This window comes from Lepidochelys kempii, chromosome 1 (genome assembly GCF_965140265.1).
Source record: "Lepidochelys kempii isolate rLepKem1 chromosome 1, rLepKem1.hap2, whole genome shotgun sequence".
In the NCBI taxonomy this organism is placed as follows: domain Eukaryota; kingdom Metazoa; phylum Chordata; order Testudines; family Cheloniidae; genus Lepidochelys; species Lepidochelys kempii.
The window spans coordinates 286,439,974-286,460,130 of NC_133256.1; the positions used below are offsets into that span (position 1 = coordinate 286,439,974).

A 20,157-nucleotide genomic window follows, 5' to 3' on the forward strand; every position below is an offset into this window, starting at 1 on the left:
CATAGAATGGAACATATAGTAAGAAGATCTCTCTCTCTCTCACACACACACACACACACACACACACACACGCGAACGAGAGAAGTCGGAAGTTTCCATACAAACTAAGAGGCTAATTAGTTAAGATGAGCTATTATCAGCAGGAGAAAAAAAAAAACTTTTGTAGTGATAATCAAGATGGCCCATTTAGACAGTTGACAAGGTGTGAGGATACTTAACTTTAGGGAAATAAAAGGAGTACTTGTGGCACCTTAGAGAATAACCAATTTATTTGAGCATAAGCTTTCGTGAGCTACAGCTCATTTCATCGGATGCATTCAGTGGAAAAGACAGTGAGGAGATTTATATACACACAGAACATGAAAAAATGGGTGTTATCATACACACTGTAAGGAGAGTGATCACTTAAGATGTATTGATAGATTTCCACTCCATACGGCTAAATGCAGTGCCTTGCATAATGACAGGTTTCAGAGTAGCAGCCGTGTTAGTCTGTATTCACAAAAAGAAAAAGGAGTACTAGTGGCACCTTAGAGACTAACCAATTTGAGCATAAGCTTCCATGAGCTACAGCTCACTTCATCGGATGCATCTTAAGTGATCACTCTCCTTACAATGTGTATGATAACACCCATTTTTCATGTTGTGTGTATATAAATCTCCTCACTGTATTTTCCACTGAATGCATCCGATGAAGTGAGCTGTAGCTCACGAAAGCTTATGCTCAAATATGTTAGTCTCCAAGGTGCCACTAGTACTCCTTTTCAATATGTGTAATGACCCAGCCACTCCCAGTCTCTATGCAGACCCAAGTTAATAGTATCTAGTTGGCATATTAATTCAAGCTCAGCAGTTTCTCGGGGAAGGGGCCTCATGGAAGGGGTGGAGTGGAGGCGGGGCCAGGGGCAGCAAGGTGGGGGTGTGTGTCAGTGATGCAGCCCTCGGGCCAATGCACTAGTCCTCATGTGGCCCTCGTGGTCATTTGAGTTTGAGGCCTCTGATCTAGCAGTTACAGGCTGATAATCCTATGATAATTTTTGGAGCCTTTTATATATAAAAACACCCCCGTCCTCCCAAACTGGCATTATATTAGCCATCCTCCAGTCATCTGGTACAGGAAGCTGATTTAAACAATAGATTACATACCACAGTTAGTAGTTCAGCAATTTCACATCTGAGTTCCTTCAGAACTCCTGGGTGAATACCATCTGGCCCTGATGACAAATTACTGTTTAATTTATCAATTTGTTCCAAACCCGGCTCTACTGACACCTCAATCTGGGATGTTCCTCAGATTTATCACCTAAAAAGAATGGCTGCGGTGTAGGAATCTTCCCCGTTCTTGAGGGAGCAAAGAAGGATGCAAAGAATTCACTTAGCTTCTCCTTTAGCACCTCAATCATCTAGTGGCTTCACTACTGTTTGGCAGGCTTCCTGCTTCTGATGTACTTAAAAAAAAAGTTTGCTGTTAGTTTGCGTGTCTTTTGCCAGTTACTCGATTTCTTTTTTGGCCTGCCTAATTGTACTTACAGTCTGGTGAGTCGAATGTAAATGTTCCTTTATTTTCTCAGCGGGATCGGACATTTAATTTTTAAAGGATGTATTGTCATCTCTAACTGCTTCTTTTACTCTGATTAGCCATGGGGTGGCTTTTTTTTGGTCCGCTTAAAAAAAATATTGGGATATACATTTAATCTGAGCCTCTACAATAACTTTTTTTTATAGTTTCCATGCATCTCACTTGTGTGACTGTTCCTTTTAATTTCCATTTGACTAGCCTCCTGATTTTTTAGTAGTTTGCCTTTTTGAAGTTCAATGCTACTGTGGTGGGTTTTTTTGGTATTCCTCCCCACCTGCAAGGATGTCAAATTTAATTACATTATGGCCACTATTTCTAAGCAGTTCAGCTATATTCACTTCTTGGACTAGTTCCTGTGCCCCACTTAGGACTAAAACAAGAATTGCCTCTCCCTTTGTGGATTCCAGGAGGAGCTGCTCCAAGAAGCAGTCATTAATGGTGTTTAGAAATTTCATCTCTACATCTTATCCTGAGAAGACATGTTTCCAGTCAATATGAGCATAGCTGAAATCCCCCATTATGACTGGGTTTTCTGTTTTTGTAGCCTCTCTAATCTCCCTGAGCATTTCACAAGGACTTTCAACATCTTTGTCAGTAGTATATTCCTATGGCTATTCTCATTATTCAAGCATGGAATTTCTATCCGTAGAGGTGTTTTTTTTTTTTGTTTTTTTTTTTAAAAAAAACATGTCTGACTCTGTGCTCTCTTTCACACACAGTGACTTAGTTGCAGGAAGTGCGGCTACTCCAACAAGACCCTGCCCCATGTCCTGTGCAGTTGCAAGCCCCACTCCGGAGCCTGGCAGCTGCGCCACAACACCATCCAGAACCGCCTAGTGAAAGCCATCGCACCGTCCCTGGCGAAGGTCACCGTGAACTTCGCCATCCCCGGTACTGACAGCCAGTTGCGACCTGACATGGTAGTCACTGACGAGGCCCAGAAAAAGATCATCCTCATCGACATCACGGTCTCCTTCGAGAACAGGACCCCGGCCTTCCGTGAATCCAGAGCTCGTAAGCTGGAAAAATACGCCCCTGTGGCCGACACCCTGAGAGTGAAGGGCTAAGAGGTGCAGATGGATGCCCTGATCATCGGAGCCCTGCGCGCTTGGGACCCCTGCAACGAGCATGTGCTGTGGACCTGTGGGATTGGTCGACGCTACGCACGACTCATGCGGTGCCTCATGGTCTTGGACACCATCTGATAGTCCAAGGACATCTACATCAAACACATCACCGGCCACAGACAGTACCAGGAGATGTGAGCCGGTACGACATCGTGCATCAACTATGGGAAAGGGACAGAGACTTTTTCCATTGGACCATATGAACTGGAACCATAAACTCACTGAACATTAAATCCCACCAAATGAGGGTAGATCCATCCTCATCATCGTATCTGCTCATTATACTCCACAGCCGAACATAGCCATTATATGGACAACATACTCCCATATCTCAATGCCTGTACTTTGACCCATTAAACTTTTACCTCCAGTAGGGGAGATTGCAGATTATGTATTCCTTCTGCCACCTGCTCCTAAACCGAATTTCGCACCCCTTGATAATCTCTACCTTATTCCCTGATAACCAGAAACTTCTGTGCCTAAACTCTGTACCGTTTTCTTTCTACTTCAACATTATATTCCTACGGCTATACTCTTATTATTCAAGCATGGAATTTCTAACTGTAGGTGTTTTTTTTTTTTTTTTAAAACATGTCTGACTATGCTCTTTCACACACAGTGACTTTCCGCGACCAGCGCAACCTACTCTATCATTTTTGTATATTTTGTACCCTGGTATTACTATGTCCCATTGATGATCATTATTCCACTTTGTTTCTGTGATGCCTATTATAAAATATCCTCATTTAATACCAGACATACAAGTCTTAGTATTTAGACTTCTTGTATATGTATACAAGTACTTATAAAATTTGTCAATATTTAGTTGTCTGCTTTCACTTTATATAATTGAATGCGACTCATTTGATTCTCTTCACTTCCTATCTGTACTCTAGCAACGCCTCTCCTCTTTACTAGGATATAGAGTATCCCCCCAATAAATCCTCCCTGAAGGATTTCTCTGTCCAAACAGTGTGCTCCTCTATACTGGTCGGCTTTCTGTCACTCTGTTTAAAAACTCGATGACCATTTTTATTTTACATGTCAGCAACCAAAAGATTTTATATTATTCTAACAATGATGATTTAGCCCATTACATGCATCTGCATTAGGGGTGAAAACCAGACTCTAATCAAGTCAGTGGGAGTTTTACCACTCACTTCAAGGAGGCCAGGATTTCATCCTAGAGATTTGCTCCCGTTTAATTAGATTGATTTAGTTATAGTGGTGCAACTTTTCAAGTTTAGAAAAGTCCATAAGAGACAGGAGCAGAAATACTCATGTCATCAAAAGCCTTTATGCCTATGGCTCCAGTCCAAGAGTAGCTAATTCTTCCTGAATATACATACCCTTTAAAACAAAATTCAAGCTGAGAGACAAAAGTTTTTTTTTTTTTTTTTAAATAAAGAGGAGAATGAAAAGGACTGCTGTGTTTACAGCTAGCAGTAGGATAGACTACCAACTCTGTAAGTGAACCTGCTATTTTGGCAAATGAGAAAAGCTGACACTTGTTTTATTTCTTCCTTTTGCAACCACAAAAAGCTATCAAAGCAGGCAAAATTAAGCATTTGTTTCATCAGATGGATGCTGACTAGTTCCTCAAAAATAATCTCAAAGTGCAAAATGATCTTTACACAAAGTTTCCTGCTCAAATGACCATCTCCAAATATCTAAACTAATGTCTCAGCCTATCTTCAAAATGTTTACTACAAGTTCTGTAATGATGAAGAAATTTAACTATATGGAGCCCATCTTCACTATAGTGAATTCAAACTGACCGTCACATGACACCAGTTTAATATAGTTAGCCAGAAGTTACTAGTATAACTTCCAACTACAATTAATTTATGAAGTATGTGTGACCCTACACCCCATATTCTTCATAGGTATATGCTTATGATATGAATCTGGAATAACTAAGATGTATTTTAGGAAAAATGGGTCATTGGAAAGGTTATAATTTACTGAATGTAATTATCCAATTTGTATGCATGTATCATTTCTGAATCTGAAGTTTAATTATTACACTGTCAATATTTCTGTTTTCACCTGCGGAATGCCCACCAGACAGTATGCAAACAGCCTGGATGGGCCATTAGGAAGGACAATAGGACTTTGAAGATACTGATCTCCCTCCTTCCTGAGAAGTTTCCTGGGCTGCTGCTTTGACACCACCCCGCTGCTCAAGAAGAAAGACTGCTGAAAATACTTGAAGAAACAAAGGAACTAAGCTGGGGGGCCAAGGGAGGGGAGCACAGGGGCTGAGCCCGGGCTGGGAATGGTGTCTGTCCTGTGAAAAATATACCCAAGTTTTAAGCTGCAAGAGCTGTCTGTCCACAAAGAAATTCTGCAACCTGCTTAAAACATTTAGGGTGAGAAATTATTATTTGTAGCCAGTATTCTGTAGTGTATTAAGCTTAGTTTGTGTATTTTGTTTTATTTGCTCAGTAATCTGCTTTGTTCTGTTTGCTATCCCTTATAATCGCTTAAAATTTACAGTTTATAGATGTTAAACTTGTTTGTTTATGCTAAAACCCTGTTTGTGCGATTCATAACTGGGGTGGCAAAGCTGTGCATATCTTCCTCCACATTGAGGGAGGGAACCAATTTCATGAGCTTATGCTGTATAGATCTTTATACAGTGCAAGACCATATAATTTTGGGTTTACACTCCAGAAGGTGTGTGCAGCAGACTGCTGGGCAATCCCTGAGCTGTCTTCCCACACAGAGCTGATTGCAGACTCAGATTCTACACCTGGGAGCATCCGTGCGTGTGTGTACACATGCGCAGGAGGACAGGGTGAGGGAGCCCAGGGTGGTGGAATGGGCAAACTCAGTGGGACCCCAGCACATCAGGTGGCCCCCTGGAAGTGGGGGGGTCCAACCCATCACAGGATGGGCAGAAAATTTTATGTAAATGTAATGTAACTACTATGGTATTTGAAAGCCTTGTGAGGTACAAGTTGCATACAAACTGTAGGATGCATTTTGAAAAATAAAGTTATATGCTCTGTATTTTAGTCAGGCAGAAATGCTGAACTGCTACAAATTCAGCTCTACTATAGCCACTGGTGCTTTTCTACGAAGTTTAGATCTCGTGAGCTACAGCATACACAAAGCCTGCACAGAAGTGCACTTTACAGAAGTCTCTTAACCTGGGTCTCTTCCTGTCTGTACAGGTCTATTTGACCTCTAGCTGGGCTCAGTCAAGAAGCTGAGGCTAGGGTTTGAGAATTGACAAAATCCCAAATGGAACTACATATTTAAAAAAAAAAAAAAAAAATCTAAATGAACTGATAAGTTCATGAGAAAGTTAGTTTGGGGATATTTAACTAATGGTAGTCCTGTCTTGGAAAGCCATCTAATACAGTATATCACTACAAACATCATTGCTTAAATCTAAACCATAGTCCAAAACTTCCTAGAAGTGGTACTGTTTTGAAGCTAAAATGACTTAAGTTTGAGGAGCTCTTTCCTCCCCCTTTTTTTAATACTATAATTTTAATGATAGGTTTCAGAGTAGCAGCTGTGTTAGTCTGTATTCGCAAAAAGAAAAGGAGTACTTGTGGCACCGTAGAGACTAACAATTTATTTGAGCTCACGAAAGCTTATGCTCAAATAAATTGGTTAGTCTCTAAGGTGCCACAAGTACTCCTTTTCTTTTTATAATTTTAATGTTGGGAAAGCAGGGTTAGAAGTAATAGGACCATGTTAACATACCTCTTACTGTGGAAGTTTCAAAGAAACAATCATGGAAGACTTTTTTCATTGAAAGTACACTCATTGGGCTGTTTGGAAGACAATGCTCACTTAGCAGAAGTTTATTTTTACTACACGAAATCATTCACTAACATTTTTTCCTTGTGAAGAAAAAGGTATTTTAACATTATCTGCAGAAAAAAAATAAGATCCAGCTTGAGTTATCCATGATATCTGCTTATACTTGCTGATTCTAACTCGATTCTGCTTGTTATATTGATTGCCTGCTGAGCCAGTCATCCTATGTGTTTGGTTCCCTTGATGTGACTGGCCTTTATTGACATTAGATGTTCTGTCCAATTCAGGAACCCTGCTGTGACAAATCCTTTGTCTGCCATAAACAAGCAGGGAGAGAAAATTAACTGATGTTATATACATCATTAAATGTTAGCAACTGGTGATTTTGGATGAATCACCACCAGGGATCCTAGAAATCGGCTGCCACAGAAAAACATGGAATTTGCAGTTTTACACAGAATTTTTAGTTATTTTTTCACAAAATGTAAAAACAGCAGAACCCTGTTTATCCGCACCTCGGTTATCCTGCTCTCCACATTAACCGCCCCAAGCGGGAACCGCAGCCAATGGGAGCTTCGGGGGTGGCGCCTGCGGGCGGAGGAAGCATGCAGAGCTGCCTAGCTGCGCCTCCGCCTAGGAACAGGTCACCGCTTGCAGGGAACCACCCAAGGTGAGTGCTCCCCACCCTGGATCCAGCACCCTGAAACCCCTCCTGCACCCCAACTCACTGCCCCGAGCCCCCTCCCACCCTCTTAGTTAACTGGAATTTTTCCCCACTTACCGACACCCCCTGTTCCCTCAACATGCCAAATTAAAAAAAGCTTTTACTGTAGATGGTTTAACAAAGTTGTTTTAAAATAAATAAAAAGGGGTTTTTTTTTGGGTTCCCTTGGTCTTTCAGACAAGAATCTGTTCTTACTGGATTATAGTGGCATTGACTTTACTGGATAGACCATGTCAATTTACTTTAATGAGTCACACTAAACCTGTGTTCCATGGAACACCGTTAGAGCTTCCAGAAAAGTTCTATCAGACTAAGAAAACCCATTTCTTGTGGCTGAAAGGAACCCTCTAATTGTGAGCCAACGCCTCTCAGTCTTCCTCAGTATGGGCAACTGATAGCTCTTATTTATACTGTGACCATAAAAGTATCTGAGGACCTGTTACTGCTGCTGATGACTAACCTCACTATTTAAGAGTGCAACTTTGTTAATTTCATGCAAACCATTTCAGCAGAATCATTCAGCTATTCTGGGTGACGCTTAATACTAGGGGCAGAAATTGAGGCAAAGAGTCACTATTTTAAATTTTAACCAACTTTCAATATGAAAATTTTATCCCTTCCAAGTTTAATCAATCAGTTCAGTCTCTGCTGAAGTTGTCTTCTTTTGATACCTATGTTTTAAGGAATATTACTACTTTAGTTAAGTTTTGTCAGGGCTTGTCTGCAGGAACAATTAGTTCTCAGCTGGTGTGGGGGTCAATCTTTGGCAGGTGAGTGAGAGAAACTTGTTTATGTGGACCCTGATGATGCACATTAACAGTTTGTTAATGCGATCTGATCTAGCCCCATTTCTAAGAGGGCCAGACTGCATTGCATTAATGAACTGTTAATGCACATCAGCAAGGTCCACATATGGACAGTTAGTCTGAGGCAGGCCAGCATGTGGCAGATACATACCTCAACTTGCTGCATATTAAACATTTTGCCATTGTTTCTTCAATCATGTACTGTTTTTGCTACCAGAACAGAGTTAAACACTCAAATTAAGAAATGACAAGGTTAAGAGTTCCGTAAGAGTTAGAATACTATGTTTCAGAAATATAGTAAGAGCTGACCAAAATTCAGAGTTCTTGGTTCATGAGACATTCCAATATTTCGGCATCTCGTTTTGAACTGACTCCCAATGAGGCAACACAGGGAGACAGCTAGACCAGGAGTTTGGAAACCTTGGGATTCCCAGCCTGGGGAAGTCTGCACTGCATGGCTGCCCCAGAGGCATGGACCCTGAGAGCTGGTCACAGGACTTACAGCTCCTTACTATGGATCCAAGAGTCTATCAGTGACTAGAGCTGGGGCATTTAGAACTTTCAGGTTCTTGGCTCCAAGCAGGGAGCCTGGAAGCCCTGACATGCCGGGGCTGCGAAGGAGCCCCAGCTGGAGCCCAGGTTCTCATAGTTCTGGGCTCCTTGCAACAGAGCAGGAAGCCCAACAGTGCTGCCACAGAGCGGGTCATCCAGCAGTGCTGAGAGCAGGGCTGGCTGACTTTCTGGAACATTGACTCCTTGACAGATTCCTTGAAACCATTACAGACTTGCCAAAACATTTCACTTCAGCAAACTGGTATTTTCCAATTAAACTTAACATTTGTCAGAAAACTTTTGAAGAGCTCTAAAATAGTATCTTGCAATGAAAGACTATTTGATATACACAAGAGTTAAAAGGTAACCGCCAAATACTTTTATTATTTTTTTTAAAAAAAGCTGAGCATAAGCACATTTGCTTCTTTATGACATGAAGGAGAACTGGAAGTTTAGTTGCTTTTAAGAAGGTCTGTCTATTTTTTAATCATCTTTGAAAAAACCAGGAATACCAACTCATCTTTGTTTTCAATCAGTGGTTGGGAAGTCTCAATTTGTATAGTTAGCACTTTACCATTTTAGGTAAGGTGTGTGTCTTCAATTTTAAGACATCCTTTCTTCAAAATTTTACTATAAAGAAAGATTTTAAGATGACTAATCTTTCCCCTCTCAATTTTACCTTTGTTCTTCTAATGTCATTGTACTAGTTCTCCAGTTAATCTTCCAGGCTACACAGGACCCAAATTTCTGATGCAACACAAGTTAGAAATTTCAGAACTTCTTATACATCATGAAAAGATTAAAGGGTACAAACACCTTTTTTCTTTCTTTGCAAGTCACCTTTAAGGCCGCATGTACAACATTCTGTCATTTCCTGATTCAAGGTCTTAACCACACAAATTTAACTTAAGATTCTACAAGAGTTCTTTTTTCATAATCTTGCTCTAAAATGTTTAAGTAGAACTTCCAAGCTTTGCTAACTTGTGAGAGAAATATTGACGGTGCTTGTAGCAATGCCTATATAGTTAAGTTTAGCTAACACTTTCCAGTAGAAGACCCTGCTTTCCGTTACTCAAAAATTTGCTAAATTTCAACCACTCAGGCTGAAGTTTTCCAAGTAGGACTTTTGCCTCAATGCCTTTGAATTTTTCAGTTCAGGCATTTCCTCCAAAATAAGGGGAAAGGGAGTTTTGACAATGTTAAAATTTTCTTGCAACCATATCACCGAGCCCTTGCTCCCCCCATATTTTAGCTCAGAGACTTAATTTGTCAAAGGAATCACACCTGCAGTCAAGCACATGTTTTGGACACAACAATCTACCCAAATTTAACTAAGTTAATATGAACTGAGGTTTTTCAGGAACTAATAATAGTCTATCCTTTATACGGCACTTTTCCCTCAGTAAATCTTATGCCCAGTGGAGATGTTCGAAGCATTATTCTCCAAAGATTTCATCTGCATTGAGATTATTCCATCCCCACTGTTCCTACATGCTGGCCAAACTGAGAATGCAAAAGATCGCCACAGAACGACTGAACATGCTCTACTCCAGGGCTGAGTAAGACTTCTTATGCATTTGTTCCTCCAAGCACGAGAACTAGAAATAGGGAGACATTCTTGTACTCTTTCTCCTTCCTGGCACACAGACAGTGTGAAGTATAAAGAAGCTGCCTGACTTGCTCATATGCAGAGATGTAATGAGAGGAGAGGGGCCAGGTGTAGGCTGGGGAAGGACACACAAGTTAGACTCTTCTGCATCTATTAGAGCAGGTGTGTGCAAACTTTTTGGCCTGAGGGCCACATCTGGGTGGGGAAGTTGTATGTAGGGCCATGAATGTAAGGCTGGAGCAGGGGGTTGCGGGAGCGAGTGCGGTATGCAGGAAGGGGCTCAGGGTAGGGGTACAGGAGGGGTTCGGGCTCCGGCCCAGCTGCAGGGCTAAGGCAGTCTCCCTGCCTGCCTGCCTGCCCATCCTGGCCCCGTGTGGCTCCCGGAAGTGGCCAGCATGTCCAGCAGTGGCTCCTAGGGGTGGGGTGGGCGGCTCTGCCATGCACTACCCTCGCCTGTGGGTACTACCCCCGAAGCTTCCATTGGCCATGGTTCCCTGTTCCTGGCCAATGGGAACCACGGGAGGTGGTGCATGCAGGCGAGGGCAGCGCGCAGAGCCCTCCGGCCACCTACCTTTCCCCCTCCCCCTGTACCCCGGGGCTGCAGAGATGTGGTGCCACTGGCTTCCGGGAGCAGCGCAGGGCAGGGTCAGGCAGGGAGCCTGCCTTAATCCCACTGCGCCATGGGGCTGGCAATCCCATGGGCCGGATCTGGCCTGTGGGCTGTAGTTTGCCCTCCCCTGTATTAGAGCATAATCCTCTGCAGAACCTGGAATTGAATCCAGGATTCCAGAGTCCCAACATTTCTTGGTTGTCATCAAACAGCTGTGAATACCACTGGCAAAGTGTGCCTCATATCTCTCTCTAGTGGCTGGTCCACATGGAGGATAACAGCCCACCACTTTTACTAGTTACCCCTTTTTAAGTGACAGAAGTCTGTGCTGCGGATCTGAAAGTTCCAACTCTGATGACTGCCTTATTCAGTGCACAGAACCAACCTGTGCGCAGGGAATGAGTCAGCATTGTGTAGAGAATGAGGCTGTTGCCATCACTTGTTGAAGAAGCTGGAAGGTATGTGGTAAAGGAGGCAAAAGGATGCAGGAAGAGAAAGGATGGTCTTACAGTTAAGGCAGCTGAATGCCACTCTGAACTGGATTCTATCTCTACCACAAAGTTCTCATGCAATGTTGGGCAAGGCACAAAACCTAACACACAATGGCCAGTCACCTGTAAAATTCCTCATTTCCTGTGCGCCTACCTTGAGCCAACCCAGGCTTGATTTGCAGAGTGACAAATGCTTAAAAATGCGATTCAAAATAATGGGAGAGCTGTGCTTTGAACATATGAAGAACTTTAAAAGTGCTAAGTACTGAGAAGTCAGGCCTTAGTTATACTCACTAATTTTGATGCCCAAGTTGATATTTTTAGCTTTAGTCGGTGTGCCTCAGCTCTCCATCTGAGAACTGGGAATAATACCATCTTACTTCAAGAGATAAATTCATTAATGTTTGTGAAACATGAAACAGATGGTATGGTAATGAGTGGTAGCATAGAAAAAACCATGCATAAATTAATACAGTAATCAACTGAGATTTTAAATAGCATGCAGCAAATAAGGCATGGGGCCACACACTGAATTAGGATGAGGAAAAAAAAGTTGAATTCACCATTCATCCTGCACACTGAATGTGATGGGACCTGTTGAAAAAAAATACTGTATCATGTCATTAAAGACTGTAACAGCAACCCCACCCACCCCCAACCAAATTAATATCCTATAGGCAAGCTTAATTCTGGCATTTCCTAATGTTTGAGTGCTTGACTTTGCAATCTTTGCATTCTTCTAATGTAGTTTTTTTTGTTTATAATTTGCAACTTGTGTAAGCCTCACATAGGCACTATTTTAGCTACACTCTACTGCAGGGGTGGCCAACCAGAGACTGGCAATGTACATTGGTAAATTCTGGCTCTTTCTCAAAGAGCCACAGTAACGTGTCAGCAGCCCCTACATCCACTCCCCATCTCCTGCCCCCAGTGCCTCCCACCTGCTGGTAGCCCCACCAATCAGCAACTCCCTCTCCCCCCCACACCTCCCACCCACCACAGTCAGCTGTTTCACAGCATGCAGGAGCTCGGGGGGGGGGAGAGAGCGAGGGCATGGCAGGCTCTGGGGAATGGGCAAGAGTCTTGGGGGAAGGGGTGGAGTGGGGTCAGGACATAGGGCAGAGCCAGGGGTTAAGCAGTGAGCACCACTGGCACATTGGAAAGTTAGCGCCTGTAGCTCCAGATTCGGCACCTATGCAAGGAGCTGCATATTAAACTTCTGAAGAACCGCATGCGGCTCTGGAGCCACAGGTTGGCCACCCCTGCTCTATTGGTTCATCTTTTCTCATCTATTTAGCAAGAAGCTGTTCTCCTAACAACTTGAAGCGCTTCATAGCTGAGGAAAACTTAGAGGAGGACTCTTGCCTGTGTATCTTACAAAGTGACCAGAAATCCATTTGAACTTTACATTTAATAAGGTCACAAGTATTGAGCAAAGAGCATGTGCAGAGTAGCTGTATCAGATCACATGCATGCCTAACACACTTGCTTCGCTACTCAGCTGAACTGTCCATGCATGCAACAGCAGTTTAGTTTCAGCTGCAAGTGCTACAAGCTTAGTACATTTCAAATGGGATTTTATTGCTAAACGTGAAGAAAGTCATAACTGGAATTCAAGAACAAGTTTCATATGAACACTTCAATAATCATTTCTATTCTATACCTTTTAAATCTCAAATATTTAAGCTTTATGTTATTTTAAAGTGTTTGCAATATTTTTAAATAGGTAAAAGATTATTCCTTTCTTTCTCCATATTTAGGAAGAAAAGTAAATTTTTCTTACAATTTCCATAAGGCAGTTTGCCTTTTATAGGCAAAGCCTGGAAGATATCCAATCAAAAAAAATTCATAAATTTGTATTTAATTGCACTCATGGGAATTAAAATTACACAAGCTTACTTATCATAGGAGCAGTAGTGACAGCTAAGTGCCCAAGCAACCCAAAATTATACACAAGAATACTACATTTTGCAATTAAGCTTCATCTTAAATGAGCAAATTAATTTTCCATCAAGCCTTTTTAAAAAACAAATATAACTGCATGGGCCTGATCCTGCAGCTACTCAACACACGAATCTTAGACTTCAATGGTGTTTACATGTGCAGAAAAGGAAATCTGAAATATTTAGTTTTCCCTCCTCCACTTCCCCACACTCCTCCATACAGCTTGCTGACAAACTGTTCATTTGCAGGTCATCTTCAAAAAAAGCTTTATATATCATGAAGAAGCAAGAAAACTGCACCTATTTTCTTTAAAGTTTCATACATTAGAAACTCAAATGCAATCCAAATTAGAAGCCTCTTTGAGGACTGGAGAACTACAGTAGAACCTCAGAGTTACGAACACCTCAGGAATGGAGGTTGTTTGTAACTCCGAACAAAACATTATGGTGGTTCTTCCAAATTTTTACAGCTGAACATTGACTTAATACAGCTATGAAACTTCACTATGCAGAAGACAAATGTAAACTACTAAAAAATAAAAGGGAAAGCAGCATTTAACACAGTATTTTACTGGCTCCCCCCCACCCCCCCTGCACCTCTCCGCTGCTGCCCGATTGTGTACTTCCAGTTCCAAATGAGGTGTGCTATTGACTGGTCAGTTCATAAATCTGGTGTTCGTAACTCTGAGGTCCTACTGTACCAGAGTGACATCAAAAGCCAAGAGAATTAACACTGAGCAATGGAAAGGAAAGAGCTTTAGTCAGGAACAGCCAGATCAGGGTGGGCAAACTACAGCCCAGATCAGGGCACTCAGGGCTTTGGATCCAGCCTGCGGGATTGCCCTCCGTGGCGCCGCAGGCCCCGCACCACTCACAGAAGCGGCCAGCACCACATTCCTGTGGCCAGAGCAGGGGAGAGGAAAGAAGAGGGCTTCATGCATTGCCCTTGCCTCCAGGCACCGCCCCCTGCAGCTCCCATTGGCCGGGAACGGGGAACCGTGGCCAATGGGAGCTGCAGGGGAGGTACCTGGAGGCGTGGCAAGGGCAGTGCACAGAGCCCTGTGGCTCCCCTCCCTCAAGGGCCACATGTGGACATGGTTCCAGCCGCTTCCTGGAGAGGCGTGGCATGGGGCCAGGTCAGGCAGACAGGGAGCCTGCCCTGGCCCCAGTGCCTGCTGCTGCTACCCTGGAGCCACTTTAGTTAAGCGACGCCAGGCTGTAGCCCACACCCCCCTGCCCTGAGCCCCTGCTGCACCATGCACCCCCTGTTCTGAGCCCAGGTTGCACCCTGCACCCCAACCCCCGCCACACCCCTCCTGCATCCCAACTCTGTGCCCTCTGCACCCCAACCCCCTGTCCTGAGCTCCCTCCCACAGTCTGCACCCCTGCCCTGAGCCCCATCCTGCACCCCAACTCCCTTCCCAGAGCCCCCTCATACACCCCACACTGCTCCTCTGCCCCAATCCCTTGCCTGAGCCCGTTCCTGCACACTGCACCCCCCTCCCCACACCCCCTCGTGCACCTCTGCCCTGGCCCTGCATACAATTTCCCTACCCAGATGTGTCCCTCGGCCCAAAAAGTTTGCCCACCCCTTGTCCAGACTATTAGGAAGGGTTAGATCAGGTCAGGGTTAGCTACCACACACTACCGCAGTGGTCAACAAAAGGATATCCCCTATGGCCAATCTTGACCCACTAAATCAAGGAACGAGTGCTAAACTTGGCTTATACTAGGGGAAAATGGCATGGTTAATCCAGACCTCTCCTCTTAATCTACAGAAATTCAGACGGTTAAAAACTGTTTAAGAGAGTTAGTTTCAGCAATTAAGTACTCAAACAAGCAAGTCTGTTTAGCATTCAAACTTCTCTACCCTTTATTTAGGTGAGTAAGAACTAACAATACATTCCCAACAAGCCCCCCACAGCAAAATAAGAGAAGGCCAGAATTACAATTACTGATATTTCCAAGGTTACAAAAGAAGAGGACGTTCAGTCCTAGCAGAAAAAGCACAAAGCAAAAAAGGACAAGTCCAATAAAAAAAAATTTCAAGATTACCTTTAACAGTGTCTGCAATTTACAGGAACTTTCTATTTTATAACAGCTGTTCTAAGATTATTTGTTCATGTATTAGTCCTGGAGATACTAGTAACACTGGCACATAATATACTTTAGAGGAACGGGATGCAATTAAGGTTCAAATCATTCACCCTTTAAGTTGCAATGCCTGCAGGAGGGGTACAAGTGGCCCTGGAAACTGAGAATCCCCTTACAGGATTAAAAATTAGAGGCTTGCAGAAGAGACCAGGGATGCAGCCTCTGAGCCACATGGTTTTCAAGGAAGAAACCCCTTCAACAGAGGGGCCTGATCTGTGTCTCTGTGCTGCTGCCTGGCCTTCCTGCCCTGGCAGGGTCCTTCCATGGCTGCACAGCAGCCCTTGCTTCAAGTAGTGTCCGCTCCCATTTGGCTTTCCAGTTGGGAATCTATGGACTAAGCATAAAGTGATATTGCAGAGTGGCTTTTGAAAGTTCCATTGCAACAGTTGTTTGGGGTGCTGTCAGATGAACTTCTGTAAGGTCCCACGAATGACTAGAGTGTACTTGGTGAAAACCATCACAGAAGAACCAGGAGTCAAAATATGGTGACATTAAGGAGAAGTATCTCTGGAATGATGGAGCTATATCAGCAGCAGTTTCATTTTGTATCCAAAGTTAACTACTTTATAGGTTTGACAGTCATAACCCTCCTCCCTTTGTTTATGGCTAGAAGGGAGAAAGTGCCTAAAACCTTTTTCTGTAAGAACATGCGGTCACAGCATACAGGTGGTTGAGAACCACTTAACTGTATATAAACAAGTGTAAAACTTAAATCACCCTTATTTCAGTAGCCTTAAATATTGTATAGGTTTTTCTACGTGGAGGAGACATGGTCGTCTGCAGCTAAAAAAATAATTCACAGGACTAATTTCATTTCTGGAAGAGGGATTTTACCACAACAATGCTAGAGGGAGGGATACTGATCTGCTCTGTACGATGGCTACCAGGTAGTGCTTGTCTAGACTTGGGACTTGTCAACATGGGGAAATTGAACAGCGTAGCTATAGCAGAATAGCTATTACACTAAAGCGGTGCCAGTATAACTTCCCTATGTGGACACTATTCTGGACTAAGAGTGACTAGCTATTCCACTATTACTATGCCAGTCAGTTGCCCCATGTAGGACAAGTGCTAGGAGAAGAGGTGTTTTTTAAAGAATATTTTGCTAGATGTTTTAATTAGTGCTATTTAAAGTGTATTAGCACTTGAACATGTTTTCAAAAGTGGTTAACTCCTTGTCAACTCTACCAGAGTTGGTTTTGTGTTTGTTTAAAAAAAAACAAAACCTCACATTAAAAAGAACAGCACATGAGATCTCAGCTAACTTTAAAAAAAATAATGAAACTCAGCTTTTTCTAACTCTTGACAAGGCCCTAGAGAAACTACCCTATAGTGTCAGGTGTATGATCAAGGACAGTAAACTGGTATGTGTATGTGCACGTGAGGAGTTGTGTTAGTTACTTCTGACACTCTTTCATCCATTAGGAAGAAGAGGACCATGAATGTAGTGTTGGGGTTAGGGAGGGAGTGCGGTGTGCAGGAAGGGACTCAAGGCAAGGGGTTGGGGTGCAGGAGGGGTGCATAAAGGGGCTCAGGGCATGGGGTTGGGGTGCGGCAGGGAGTTGGGGTGCAGAAGAAGTTCGGGCTCTGACCCGGCGCTGCTTACCTTGAGCAGCTCCATTGTGGCAGCAGCACACAGCGGGGCTAAGGCAGGCTCCCTGCCTGCCCTGTTCCTGCACTGCTCCCAGAAACGGCTGGTACCACATCCCTGTGGCTCCTGGTGGAGGCGGGGCAGCAGAGGGCTCTGCATACACCGCCCCCTGCAGCTGGCATTGGCCAGGAACGGGGAACCGCAGCCAATGGGAGTTGAGGGAGGTACCCGCAGGTGATGGCAGTGCATGGAGCCCTCTGCTCCCTTACCTCCCCCAGGGGCCGCAGGGACATGGTGCTGGCCACTTCCAGGAGCAGTGCAGGGCCAGGGCAGGCAGGAAACCTGCCTTAGCCCCGTGGCACCATGGGTTTGGGGGGGGGAGGGAGATCCTGTGGGCTGGATAAGGCCCAGGGGCCTTAGTTTGCCCACCCCGATGTAACTTTTAGCTGGTATACAGCAGTTTATCAACAGTTTGAAGAAGCAAGCTTTGCTTAATCTTAAATCTTGCACTTAATTGTGGTCTAGCAATCTCACAGTTTCAGTAGAGGAGATGTCCATGTAACAGGCAGGTACCTAGAGATGATAAATGGCCTTAACTGACTAAACAGAGACACTATCATATATAACAGCAGACCACAGAGGTTTGCAAAGACAGTTAAGACTTAACTATAGTTTGGCATAACAGTTTTTTCATCTCAAAGCTGAAAGAGTCTACTACTCTGCTGCCAGCGTCTCTCTTTAGGGCAGGGGTAGGCAACCTATGGCACGTGAGCTGATTTTCAGTGGCACTCACACTGCTCGGCTCTACATTTTAATTTAATTTTAAATGAAGCTTCTTAAACATTTTAAAAACCTTATTTACTTTACATACAACAATAGTTTAGTTATATATTATAGATTTTTAGAAAGAAACCTTCTAAAAACGTTAAAATGTATTACTGGCCCGTGAAACCTTAAAATAGAGTGAATAAATGAAGACTCTGCACACCACTTCTGAAAGGCTGCCGACCCCTGCTTTAGGGTATGTCTACATAGCACCTGGAAGGGTGGCTTCCCACCACAGGTAGACAGAAATAGTAGTGTGGCTATGACAGCAGGGGTGGCGGTGGCTCAGGCTAGCTATCTGAGAATATATTCTGAGGGGGTCAGTGCTTGAACTCACAAATCTCAGAGTTCCTATACAAGAACTGGTTGTTATATTTAATTAAATGTGCTATCAAAATTTCCAGATGAGTGAGTCCCAACTGCATTAAAAATGCTTGGTTTGTGATGTTGTCTAAATATTCCTTTTTGGAGTCACACAAAGTTACACACTTATACCACAAGTAATACAGAAACTCTTTTCAAAATGGAGAGACATTTCCTAAATAGCATTTATTACCCATTCCTTTTAAAAAAGTCAAAGAACAACAGCATTTCAGTAAATGTTGCACAGTCTAACTTGTGTCAATTTGGACTACAGTATAATGATCACATCCTACAAGGCCTCATTTTATTCTTCTGTGGCATAAATTTTGACAGCTTTCAGTCATGCCACCCTGGATACCTTTCTAAAATATACTATACCTCAAAGTTGGGGGCTTGATACAGAAGTTATTGGGTGAGGTTTTTCAGCCAGTATTATGTAATAATTCAGACTAGATGATCAAGACCTACAAATTCCCCAGGTTTCTTTTCCTTTTTTATTTGGATAAGGGTCAGAAGATTCATAAACATTAAATGACTGCAGTGTTGTCTATTTACATGGCAAGCTCTTTCTGGGCAGGCACTGTGCCTTCTTAGTCCCACTACCAAAGTGCTCAGCACACTTGAGGCACTGTATAAACAGCACAGAAACCAGAAGTTTAAAAGCAAAAAACAAAACAAAAAAACCCACCACCAGCACGAAGGGATGAAGAGAGAACGTTTCGCGAGGTAAGAGCCAGCGCAGTCTTAATATGTTGCCCGTGATGCCCGGACTTTGGGGGCCGACACCATGGCAGGGGATCACCTCAGTCCAATGCAAGTGAAACGGACGAGGCCTATGGGCAGGACACACTCGCCCCACGCCGGGGGAGGGTGATGGAAACTGTGAGCAGCTTCTCTCCAGCGGCTGATACTGCCGGCCTAGGTGGGGCTGGACGCAGACTTCCCACAACGGGCTGACAAGGCGGGGGTGAGAACTTTCTTCACCGCCCGGAGCCGAGAGGCCCCTGACCCCCGCCGGCCCAGGCGCGGGCTGGGAAACAGCTCAGAGCTCAGGGGTTACAACTTTCCGCTTCCGCTCTAACTTCGGGGCAGGCGGGCGGGCGCCGGGGCGCCCCCCCCACAAAGCTCGAGGGGCGGGGAAGCGAGTGGCAGCCAAGCCCCAGACTCCCCCCCCCCCGCGTGTCCCCGCTGCCGGGGGCAGGAGGCGGCGGCCGCTCTCGGTTCCTGCTCCGCCATGTTCAGACACTTGCCCCCTTTCCACACAGCGCGCTCTTCCAGCCGGCGCGGCGGCCGCCCCGACCCCCTTTGCCCGCTCCGCTCCCTCTGCCGCGGGGCCACCTGTACCAGACACACGCCGCTGCCGCAGCCACCGCCCGCCCGGTACCGGAGTGTCCCGCCCGGGGCCCAACCACCCCGCTCCCCTCTCAGCCGCCGCCGCCGCCTACCGGACGGCGCCGCCGCTCCTCCTGTCGCCTCCTCCCCGGCTGAGCCTGCTCCGCACACCCGCTCCCTCTCTCGCTACCGCTGCCTGGGCGAGGCTTGAAGCCGTCGTCGTGACGCGGACGCTGCACGCCGAGCCTCGCTTTGGTTTCCCTAGCTCGTTCCGGCGGCGGGGGTGGGGGTGGGGGTTGGGGAGAGGTGACCTCTCCGCCCTGCTCCGAAACTGCGCACGCGCGAACCCTAGCCCGGCGGCCCCCGCGGCCCCTCGCCCGCCTCAGATGGAACCTCCCTCCCCTTCCCCCCGGTCAGGGTGACTCCCTCCATCCCCTCGCGGGGTAGTGGAGCCGTGCCCGAGAGAGGGCGGGGCGGGGCGGGCACGTCGCGCGCTGGGGGTGTGCTGGCGGGTACGCTAGGGCAGAGGGGTGGGGGCTCGGGGGTAGCACGGGTGGGTTACTGCCCAACACCGTGTGGTTTGTACCTGCCTGTGACAGACGCTTTTGCTATCTGTAGAAGTTGGTCCAATAAAAGCTGTTACCTCGCCCGCCTTGTCTCTTAAGGGTCTGAAT

At 45.0% G+C, this 20,157-nt stretch overlaps 1 protein-coding gene across 2 annotated transcripts in view; it reads right to left on the reverse strand.

Moving 5' to 3' along the window:
- RAP1B (RAP1B, member of RAS oncogene family) overlaps positions 1-19,763 on the reverse strand; it is a 76,085-nt gene extending 56,322 nt beyond the window's left edge. The window contains exon 1 of one of the 2 annotated variants that reach the window (XM_073327835.1): positions 19,597-19,763. The gene's annotated coding sequence lies outside the window, so the exon portion shown is untranslated. Of the gene's footprint in view, positions 1-16,978; positions 16,998-19,596 lie in introns of those variants that run through there. The other variant, XM_073327836.1, reaches the window with a different exon arrangement.
- Positions 19,764-20,157: the final 394 nt, after the last annotated feature.